The sequence below is a fragment of the Ptychodera flava genome, chromosome 7, assembly GCF_041260155.1.
Source record: "Ptychodera flava strain L36383 chromosome 7, AS_Pfla_20210202, whole genome shotgun sequence".
Lineage (NCBI taxonomy): Eukaryota > Metazoa > Hemichordata > Enteropneusta > Ptychoderidae > Ptychodera > Ptychodera flava.
In genome coordinates this window covers 2,694,612-2,706,814 of record NC_091934.1, presented here as the reverse complement: position 1 = coordinate 2,706,814, position 12,203 = coordinate 2,694,612, and the positions used below count along the sequence as shown (strand labels likewise).

The window sequence follows — 12,203 nt, the reverse complement described above, 5'->3', positions numbered from 1 at the left end:
TAAAAATCATGACAATCTCTGTGATACTGAGGTAGAAGATCGTTAAGATGATAGCATCGTATCAAACTTGACTTCATGTAAAATAACATCATACAGAAATTGAAGACAACAATCAAGGCACTGAGAAGTAAAGTTGTGGAGCTACAAACTTTGAACAGAGAGTGACCAAATTTTCTATTAGTGATGTTAAGTGCAGTGGCAAGAAAGATCACCTCTACACTGGATTTCCAGTGTTTCATCCAGAAAATTTAGGGGTGATTTCACCAGTTCGTGTGTTCTACTTGTATCTCTCAGTTGTGACTGGCACTATTTCATTGGGGGGGGGGGGGTGTCTGTCCCCCCCTTGACAAATTACTAGGGGGTGCAAACATGTCAGCAGAGGGGGAATCCTCCGTCCCCTATCTAGATGAAACACTGGATTTCTATTGCATGAAGCATTCCATGTCATCTTTGAGAAGTTCATCAAACCAAAGGCAAGCGAATTAACAATGAACACACGGTCATCAAAGGTACGAAACCCATGGCACAAAAGAGGGGAAAAACCTGGCTGTATGCGCAAGCTACCTCTTGAAGATGAATTTCTGCTCGTCATGATGAAAATTAGACTTGGGCTTCTAGATTGAATTACGGTCAACTCGCACCTTTTGTGGTCGACAACCATTAAAGTTTATTTATTTGCCATGATAGAAATACAATGTATTATGTACAGAATGTCAAGAGTAGTGTAATATTTAAAACAATATACAAAAAATAGGGCCAAAGTCCCTGAAGCTACTATAGACATGGATACAAAATTAAGTATTTCCTGACTGTATGAAATTATCTCACTAAGGTCATCCTAAAGACTTGTAAACCAAATATTAAAGCTGTCTGGCCAGCGGTTTTGCAAAAACAAGCGACTCAACAGTTGACAGAGCTCTGCTGTGTTAAGTAGAGAATAACCTTTTGTGACACATGTATTGATGAAGAAGGTGGATATCTTTAATAGCTCATTTCAGGATGGCCTGACCAAAAATGGAAAAAAATTCCGTAAAAATACAGATTTGCATATTTCATCACAATTTTAACAAAACTATGTGATCCCTAGGGACCTGTATACCAAATAACAAAGCTGTCTGACCAGTGGTTATGAAGAAGAAAATTTTTTACCAAAAACGCCTTTTTTGATGCTAATTTGCATATTTTCAACAATATCAAAAAATTAATAAAAATACTTTCTCAAAATTATATTTTATCCACACAACAAATATCAAATCAGTAAGTACTGCAGTTCTCAAGATATTTGAGTGGACGGACGCCTCACAAACGGACATACATACATACATACAGACTGATGGTGGACGCCTGACGGATACCCATCCCAATAGCTTCTATAGACTATATTAGTCTACAGTAGCTAATAAACGAGAGTTTATTACATTCTAATTAAAGTAAACAAGACTTGCTTAAATCAAGATTTACGTCATGAAAAAACAGCATATCTGTCAGGTTATAAAGAATCCTAATCTCGTTATCTTTGAATATCAGTATTTTCATCCTATTAACCATGCACATTTTAACTTTCAAATTAACATTGTAAGTAAGTTCTGTTGAATAAGTTGAGAATGTACGTACTCAGAGAAAGCACAATGAAGAGACAAATGTTTGAAACTTACGAAGTTCAAGGTCATCAAAAGAATTATAAGGAATCATGTAACACTTTCATTGCACTATTTACACAGATTGCATAATTGCTATAAATAGCACATGAGGAATCTTACAGCCCAGCTTTACCATAAAAACCCTATCACTTTGTCCACTCTCTTAATTGACCACTCTATTTTTTTCCTCAAAAAGTAATTTTCTTTTATCCTTACCAAGTCAACCATAAATGGAAATTAGAACTTTCTCTATCTCTATTTATTTGACCACCCTCTCATGACAAACTATTGAGAGCAATTTCTTTTAGATAACATACAGGGCACAATAAATGACTTTCAGGATATATCAAAGTTGGGATTCAGGAAAGTTGCCTTTACATGTTTTAATCCTCCAAGATGGTAAGCATTTCACTATGAGCTGTCAAAAAAAGTTGAACTTTCTGATAATTCCACACTAAAATTATTTTGGCTTTGATGATTTCCTAATTAATTCAATTATTTAAAATCATATTAATTATTTTTTTCTGGGTGAATTGATAGGGTTTATACAGTACAAGAATTACATACAATGTAAGTCAAATTTGACCAAAAATGACAAAAAAATTCCTTAAAAATACACATTTGCATATTTCATCACAATTTGAACAAATCTAAGTTGGGTTATCCCTAGGGACGGTCCGACCTGTATACCAAATAACAAAGCTGTCTGACCAGTGGTTATGAAGAAGAAGATTTTTTACCAAAAACACCTTTTTTGGCATTAATTTGCCTATTTTCAATAATATCAAAAATTGAACAAAACAGTTTCTCAAAATCATATTTTTAATCTACACAACAAATATCAAATCCCTAAGTGCTGCGGTTCTCAAGATAATTGAGTGGACGGACGCCTCACAAACGGACATACATACATACATACATACATACATACATACATACATACATACATACATACATACATACATACATACATAGATACAGACTGACGACGGACGCCGGACGGATACCCATCCCAATAGCTTCTATATACCCTTGGCATATATATTCAATCTTTCATTTCAGACTGGAATTTTCCCCCAATCTCTAAAAATAGCCAAAGTCACACCAATCTTTAAAAAAGGCACAAAAGATGATCCAGGAAATTATAGACCTATATCAGTATTGCCCCTGTTAAGTAAGATTCTAGAAAAAATTGTCAATGCACGCTTAATTCAGTACATAGAAAAAAACAATATTTTATATGAGCATCAATATGGATTTCGTCATAATACAGCACAAAACTTTCAATTGTAAAGCTAATCAATTATCTTATCAAACAACTTGATAATGGCAAAGTAACACTCAGTATTTCCTTGACTTCTCTAAAGCTTTTGATACAATCAATCATGAAATTCTTCTTTCTAAACTTTCTCACTATGGTATTCGAGGTCTTCCTTTACTTTGGTTCAGAAATTACTTACACAATAGATCCCAACTAGTCTCTGTCAATAATAATGCCTCATCATACCTTAATGTTTCATGTGGAGTACCACAAGGATCTGTCCTTGGACCTACCCTATTCTTACTATTTATCAATGACATTGCCCGTTCCTCCACATACTTCAATTTTAGATTGTTTGCTGACGATACCAATCTATTTCATACTTTCCCTGCTAACCAAGTTAATATAAATTTAAATACTGTCGACATTCACCTCAATACTGTAGTGGACTGGTGCAGGGCTAACAAACTTACTGTAAACTACCTCAAAACAAATTACATTGTCTTCAGAAATCATAACAAACATATTTTCTTGAATGGTACTCTACACATCAACAATACAGTTATCAATGAGGTTGAAGTGACATCATTTGTAGGTATTCACATGGACAGACATCTTAAATGGTCAAAGCACATTAAAATGATTAATTCTACTATCAGAAAAAAGGTTGGCATCCTTTTCAAATTGAGACAGTTTTTACCACGCAATATCCTTATTCTTCTATACAAAACTTTCATCCTACCACACATCACTTATGGTCTTGAAGTTTGGGGTTCAACATATTCCTCACATCTCAATAGTATCTTTCTTTCGCAAAAAATGGCAGTCAGAGCTATAACTTTCAGTGACTTCACAGCAAACTCAGCTACTCTTTTCAAACAACTTAATATTCTCGATATATACAAATACATAAATTACATATCAGTACATTCATGTATGATCTTATAAATAATAACTTGCCACACAGTCTTACAACATACTGTCAGTTGCCTTCTCATTGCTACAGTACTCGTCATAAAATTAATGGTAACCTTTATGTCCCAAGTGTCAACACTTCCTTGGGTAAATTCTCGATATCATATACAGGCTGCATCTATTGGAATACATTACCTAAACAAATTAAAACAAAAACCACTAGAAGTTCGTTCAGACACTCCCTTTCAAGTCTCCTCATACACGGTTAGTGTTTTACATGACGAAGAGTTATATTCAACTTTACAAATATGTATATCATAGATATATAAATATATATTTCACTATACATTTTGTTTTTTGGTTTTTTTGTTTTTGTTTGTTTGTTTGTTTTTTGTTTTTGTTGTTGTTGTTTGTTTTTTTATTTTACATATTTTCTACTTATTCGTAATGTATTTTTGTAGTTGTTCTTATTTACTTAGTTAGTTACTTAGCACTTTCAAGTCTACTTTTACACGATTGTTTTTGGGGGTTTTTTTAAGTGATGAAGAGTTATATTCAACTTTACATATATGTATATCATATTTAAATATATATATATTTTATATACGTTTTTTTTTCTCTCTTATCGTTTTCTTTTTTACGCATTTCTACTTACTCGTAATGTATCTATTTAGTTATATATTTATTTATGTAGTTGTTCTTTTATTCACTTAGTTACTTTGTTACAATTAGGTTACTTTGCAATCCCAACTACTTTCATGTACACTACCCTCGATATACTTCAGTTTTCTTTTTTCTTCTTCGTTTCCTTGCTTTAACATCAAATGGCTTTGGAACGGACTAGACTAGCATTTGCTATTTTCCGTTTCCATTTACCCTTTATCACAGCACAACTCAGATGTACATTCATCATTGAATTGTAATATTATTATGATTAAGGGTAATAAAGATTATTATTATTATTATTATATTATTATTATTATTATTATAGACTATAGTCTATAGTAGCTAAAAATGTAATAGTGACATTCTGCAGAAAAGGTATTGCTATATAATTATTGGAATGTGATCTATGGCTGGAAAGCAGGAAAAGCTTAAGTGAAGCTTGCATCATCTGTTTCCCATTAACTGTTCAGAAAGCAACCAATCACAAACTACAGAGGGCTTTTACAATAACTAAACAAAGTAAACTCCTAAATTAGATGAACTCTTGCAAGGTAAAATACACAATGTTGTACTGACTATAACAGATTGATGTAGAGACTGATGCGAAACATGAATTATCAGAGAAACAAAAAACACGTAACAAAATAAAAAGGATAAAACGTGGCAAGGTAAATTTGGTGGATCACTGATCAAGTAGTATTTTACTTTCGCTTTGAAGCCATTTCTATTGGGTATGTTATGAATATCATGTGGTATCTCATTCCATATTTTGCCACCGTGATAGTCAAAGGAAAATTTGATCTTGTTTGCTAATGGTGTTGTGAAAAAGAAAAATACTCATCAAAATGTAATAATCTGTTATGTACAGAGTTGGTATTTAAACTGGCTGTATATGTCAAGGATACCCACAGATTATACATGTATACTTAAGCTTTTCCTGTTTTCCAGCCTTAGATCACATTCCAATAATTATATAGAAATATCTTTCCTGCAGAAATGTCACTATTACATTGTATATTTTGTATATTTTCCAACCCGATGAGAACCAACTCACCCGATTCCAACTCGCCTGAAACCAGCTCACCCGATACCAACTCACCTGATACCAACTTGCCCGTTGAGTTGGGATGTATAATGTATTATTATACATTTACCATCGAGAACAATAGAATTTAGCGTGCGCTAAAAAAGCCGTACGGAACTCGCGCCCGTTCCGTACGGCACGGTTTCAAGGCGCCCCATTCCCTGCGGCTGTATCTGCGCGTTCACTGTAGAACGGTTTCAAGGGACCCCTTGGACGAGTGCCAGAACAAGTCTCGCGCACGCTCTGTACGTACGTATGTGTGTAGTGCACACACTCCAAAACTTGCAGAAGCGCGTCCGAGGTAGTGTTCCACACTGGCGCGATAAAATCGGAAGAATAATTGTTGACATTGCACGTAAACGATCACTACTCCGACATTTGATGCCTCGATCAGGAATGTAAGATGTATAATAATAAGGTTATTACAAAAATACCGCAAAGGATGCACGAGGTCATTGGCGCCGTGCATCACCCTCCGCTTCGCATCGGGCGATACGCTGCGCCAATGTCCTAGTGCATCCTTTGCGGTATTTTTGTAATAACCTCATATCATCATGGTAACATGTAGCTGCAAAATTGTAGCGCTACAGTGAGGCGGTCGGTGATTTTTTATTTTTGCGACTTTGCTCACCAGTAGCACTACAATGCCGATGGCCCTGGGGAGTATAAAATAAGCGCATCCCACTGGACGAGGCATGTTGATGTGAAATGGTACATATTTACTGCATTTGAACGTACCGATTTATCACTACTGAAGACTTAACACTACACAACACTAACATTGTCGTTTATTGGGCTTGGGATTTGTTCAAACACATCGATCGAGCCGCCATTACCGGAAGTTGGTAATGTCGGCTCCCAGAAACATGGATGCCACACGCTCAACGTTTTTGAACAAATTTCAAACCCCAAAAACGACAATGTTAGTGTAGTGTAGTGTTTAGTCTTCAGTAGTGATAAATTAAATCGGTATGACCAAGTGCAGTAAATATGCAGCATTTCACATCAACACGCCTCGTCCAGTGGGATGCGCTTATTTTGACCTCTACAGGGCCATCGGCATTGTAGCGCTACTGGTGAGTGAAGTTGCAAAGACCAAAAAACACCGACCGGCTCACCATAGCACTACAATTTTGCAGCTAGGTAATATGTAGCTTAATAATATATCTGGTGTTATAGATTCTACCATGGAGGTAGCAGAGACTCTCTTCTACCTCCATGATTCTACACAACTCATGATGTAAATTTACTGAGTATCCACTGACAAGCGATTGTCAAAAATTGGGAGCCTATAAATTGGATATTGACAAGAGGGTATCAAGCAATAGCAGTGCGTTAGCCATGGGGTAACCGGAGAAGTCGGCCAGTTGCAAACTCGGCCAGCGCCGGTGCCGACCAACTCGGCCAGTGGGAGAAGTCGGCCATGAGAAGTCGGCCACTCGCAACAAAGCAATATGATTGCATACGCATTCTCTTCACAGTTGAATATGCCAAACAATTTTAACTTTTTACTACCATAGTTATTGATATTTTGTCGGTTTAATACTACTACGAACATTCAGAAAACAACTCGAAGTTGAAGAGCTCCCAGGCGACGTCCACCCTGCAAAACATGTACGGTCTGCCTCAGTGTTTCTGCAGATCGCCCGCGTACTGTATTAAACATTATGCAATTTCTTCAGTAAAATTCATGGCTTGATGACTCTTAACTAATTTGCTTCACCATCTCCTATGACTTTTTAACGAACTTCAATTGTAACTATGACGAAGGCTGCAAAACTCGCTACCACGATCGCGATACACCGCAATCTTTTACCCAATGGCAATGTGTGTTCATACGTGCGTTGAACTGTGATCTGTGAAGTTTGCAAACATTACGCTCATCTTATGAATGACATTTAGATCGCTTTCGCTATATAACTTTAGTGAGACTTCAAAAAAAAGAAACACTATTATGGAGCATATATTCTAATTGGGTGCATACTTAGCTGCAAAATTGTAGCTCTACAGTGAGGCGGTCGGTGAGTTTTGGTTTTTGCGACATCGTTCACCAGTAGAGCTACAATGCCGAAGGCCCTGAAGAATACAAAAGAAGCACGCTGCAAATGGCATGGCATTTTGATGTAAAATCCCATATATTTACTGCATTTGGTCATACTGATTTATCACTACTGAAGATTCAACACTGTACTACACTAACCTTGTCGTGTATGGGGTTTGGTATTTGTTCAAACACGTCGATCGCGTTCCAAAAACATTTCTTGGAGCCGCCATTACCAACTTCTGGTAATGGCGGCTCCCAGAAACACGCTCAATGTTTATGGAATGCGATCGACGTGTCTGTGCTAATACCAAACCCCATAAATGACAAGGTTAGTGTAGTATAGTGTTCAGTCTTCAGTAGTGATAAATCGGTACGACCAAATGCAGTAAATATGTGGGATTTTACATGAAAATGCCGCACCATGTGTGGCACGCTTATTTTGTATGCTACAGGGCCTTCGGCATTGTAGCTCTACTGGTGAGCGAGGTCGCAAAAACCAAAACTCACCGACTGCCTCACCGTAGAGCTACAATTTTGCAGCTAGGTGCATACTGTACTGGCCGAGTTCGCCGGGGTCCAGACACTTCGCACCAAGACCAGTTCGCCCCACACAACTTCGTCCCAAAACCATTTCGCACCAAAACCACCTCGTCCCAAGTACTACTTCGTCCAATGCAACTTCGCCCAAAGTACCACCTCGAAATAAAACCACTTCGCCCCAAGTAGGCCTATTGTAAAATCAACTCGTCCTAAAACAATGATGCCACGACGTATCATAACGTTATTTTTACCTGCAACTTGGAAATTAAGCATTAATGTGTCAGGACATTTTGGCTACCACGACCCATTTATTGTTGCATGTAACCATAAAAGGTACATTAGAAAAAAGAAACACGCAAACTACTCAATGCTACAACTCAGGTGCGGTGCGCGTATTTCCTCGAAATTTGTACACTTTCAAGATTTCAGTCCTGGGATGACAGAAAGGTTATGAAAACTTCGATGGTAATGGTTGGTTATTTTCAGCTTTGCCGGTTGGCGATAAGTTTGGGGCAAAGTAACATTGTTTCAGTTGTTTTGGGGCGAAATGGTTTGGGGCGACGTGACATTTGGGGCGAAGTGGTTTTGGTAGGAGGTTGTTTTGGTGCGAAGTGGTTTTGCTGCGAAATGGTATGGGACGAGATGGTATGATGCGAAGTGGTTTTGGTGCGAAGTGTCTGGGAACCAGTTCGCCCACTGGCCGACTTCTCCAACTGGCCGAGTTCGTAACTGGCCGAGTTCTCCAACTGGCCGAGCTCGCAACTGGCCGACTTCTCTTATATTCCAACACGGTCCTGCACGTGTATTTTGGCCAAATGTTGTTGTCGATTTCAAGTGTCTTGCAAGTACCCGATCCGATCAATGTACATCTAATTCTAAACGTACGCCTCCTGACGTCAGTGATCACAGGCTCTAGAGTCAATGCAGGCGTCACTGATACAATAAAATCAACACTACTGATGACGGCTAGCGGTTCGCCTGCATTGACTCTAGAGCCTGTCGTCAGTGATCAGGCTAAAACACTTTACTGTTCGGTGTATTCTCCTTGCTCTTTGAGTAATTCTCTGCTCTGAAACTTTGTTTTCTGTATAATGCGGACATGCAAAATGTCATTTACTCACCGCTAAACATCAAAACCACAACCAATATGTGACGATCCGGTTAGATGTGTAACCTCGAAACACGTGTTGAAGTCGACATGGACGTCGCCATTTTGAAATAAGGACGCGTATCGTGAGAGGGCGCAATAGAGACCAGAAAAGGTCATGGGTCGCAGTAATGTCAGCATATTTGGGGGATCTGGAGAGGTATAGACACAGGCGCTCCTTAGCTGGGTAGTCTGCTAAGTAGATCGATCGATCTATTGATCCCGTAGTCGATATGCCCGCCACTGCAACCTAAATACTCACAAGGTGTGCAACACAATCACTCAAAAAACACGCGATCTGGGTTTTCAACTGGCCGTGCGCTCACACAAAACATTCAGAACTACACTCCCATAGGCCTATACCTAGTTGGATCACAAATTTAACCATTTCCTCGAAAATCACGCCGACGTCATATGGTAGAATCGTTCTGCAGGCCGCATTTCACCGCGCTTTGTCTAAAAACACGGCCGATTTCTTCAAGATGACGCAAGTAACACATTCTTCGGCGATATATTTGAGGAGATGGTTAAATTTGTGATCCAACTAGGTATATGGGAGTGTAGTTCTGAATGTTTTGTGTGAGCGCACGGCCAGTTGAAAACCCAGATCGCGTGTTTTTTGAGTGATTGTGTTGCACACCTTGTGAGTATTTAGGTTGCAGTGGCGGGCATATCGACTACGGGATCAATAGATCGATCCGAAAATCGATCTACTTAGCAGACTACCCAGCTAAGGAGCGCCTGTGGGCATAGACCCATAAACGTGTGTACATATGCCTGAGATTCGTTTCTTTTTCTCAGGCATATTATGTACACACGTCTATCGGGCGCATAGACGCAGAGCGGAATAGATCACAAGTGACTGTGATAGACCCTAGAGAAAAACTTTTCTTGAGGGTCTATGGGAGGGATAAAGTATCGACATTGAGAGGAAGATTCAAGTATTTCAGTTGAACTTGTTGGTCTAAATGTACTTGTTCAACCCGGACGAGGAAGCAAATATAATATGTACTGCCATACGAAATTTTAACGATCGGAAAGAAATGCAGGCTATAGATTGCATGGGGTACAGCTGCATCTTTTTGACTCTCTAGTCAAACCAGTGTTATTATGTGGATCAGAGGTTTGGAGTAGTTACTTATTTAGAAAAGTGAATTCAAAAAGATTTAGTGATTACTTTCTGAAACCTAACGATGAATTTGAGATTGTTCAGATCATAGTTGTATTTCGTTTTATGCCAATGTCAGGTATGTGTACACGGCTAAATAAATATACAAAATAACTGAACAAGACAACAACTTACTTGAATCCAAAAGTAAAACAAGAATTTTTAACGCAAAAGCTTTAGGAAACTGCGATTTCTAGAACAAAATCGCCCGGTAACTTTATGATAGAAGGTGGCAACCACCTTCCTTATTCTAATTTTAACAACTTGGTCTATTTAAAAACGTAGATCTCACGTTGGTGTGTTGGTTTCTACGATATTAATATTGTATCTCTTTTTATCAAAAGCGAAAATTGTTGTTTTCTTTACAATGAAAATTTGTAAGTTTTCCTCTTGAAAAGAGTGCAAGTGCAAGTGACTCTATTGCCAGACAATCGTTTTAACAAGTCGACAAAGCTGTTCCATGTAAATAGTTGTCCTTGGGCGGATTCTTCAGTGGCGGGTGGGCGAGCAATTTTCAGGCATCAGTATATTAGGAACGGGCAGGCACGTTTTGATTTTTTCATTAACGTACACAGGAGTTCCATTCTACAGCTCAGACTTGGTAAAGGGTGGGCAGAGAGTTGATTTTCTGTTTTTGTGAGTTTGCCAATAGTAAGTAAAAACAGTGTGATTGAGAAGTGTTACTGGGAACTTAGGAAGTAGAGGACAGTTTTAGGTTTTGATGGGAGGGGTAGCAGGGAGTTTTCCTGGTTGGGAGTAGGGAGAGGAGAAAGCGTGTCGGAAGTAAGGGAAATTTCTTAAAAAGGAGAGTGCGACCGGCTAAATTGTTTCTCCTCCGAATTCACGTTTTATTTCGTTGGAAAAGTGTAATTGATGTAAAAAGTCGTGGGTGAAAATTCCCATGATCGGCTGGTTCGCTCCCCTTGTAAATTCCTCTTATTTTCTTACATGAATTCTCAGGAGTGGATATTGGCGATTTTGTTTGTAAAAAATTTAAATAAAAGAACACCATACAAGAATGTACAAACAATTCCATCAAAACTCAATGATAAAATGTATAGAGCAAGGTAAATGATGTACAGCAGAACACATTCTTGACAGAGGTATAGTTATAGAAACCATGACTTAAATTTTGGCTTGATAAAACCTTGGACGAAGTTTTGGATAAAGTGAAAGAAACGTTAAAGGTTCAAGAAAAAATTGTAGCGTCGTGTTACGGTGACGCTTCAATCTAAAATGTATGTAACGACAACTGTGCTTACTTTCCTGAGACGATGGAGTATGTTATGTACTGAGTGAAAGATGGAGTATGTTATGTACTGGATGAAAGATGGAGTATGTTATGTACTGGATGAAAGATGGAGTATGTTATGTACTGGATGAAAGATGGAGTGTGTTATGTACTGGATGAAAGATGGAGTATGTTATGTACTGGATGAAAGATGGAGTATGTTATGTACTGAATGAAAGATGGATTGTCCTTCGGAAGTCCTATTTTTTTGGTTTATTGTAAAAGCTAACAGATAATTTGTTATCACAGATAGGACTCTGATTTTCTTTTTTTCTATTGCAGGAAAATTCTTTTATCAGAAACGATAAAGCAAAACGACACAACAGAGAGACAACAATTCCATTAGTCTCCTTGTCACTTATGCAGAAATTCAAGTTAGTCATTTGGGATCACTGTACATTCTACGTGTACGAAAACCGTACAGCAAAATCATTATGCCCCTTCAAA

General features: G+C 38.0%; 1 protein-coding gene across 2 annotated transcripts in view; it reads right to left on the bottom strand.

The window, feature by feature from the left end:
- LOC139136567 (ribosome biogenesis protein BMS1 homolog) overlaps positions 1-9,391 on the bottom strand; it is a 68,125-nt gene extending 58,734 nt beyond the window's left edge. Inside the window, exon 1 of one of the 2 annotated variants that reach the window (XM_070704306.1) lies at positions 9,272-9,391. The gene's annotated coding sequence lies outside the window, so the exon portion shown is untranslated. Of the gene's footprint in view, positions 1-7,766; positions 7,869-9,271 lie in introns of those variants that run through there. The other variant, XM_070704307.1, reaches the window with a different exon arrangement.
- Positions 9,392-12,203: the final 2,812 nt, after the last annotated feature.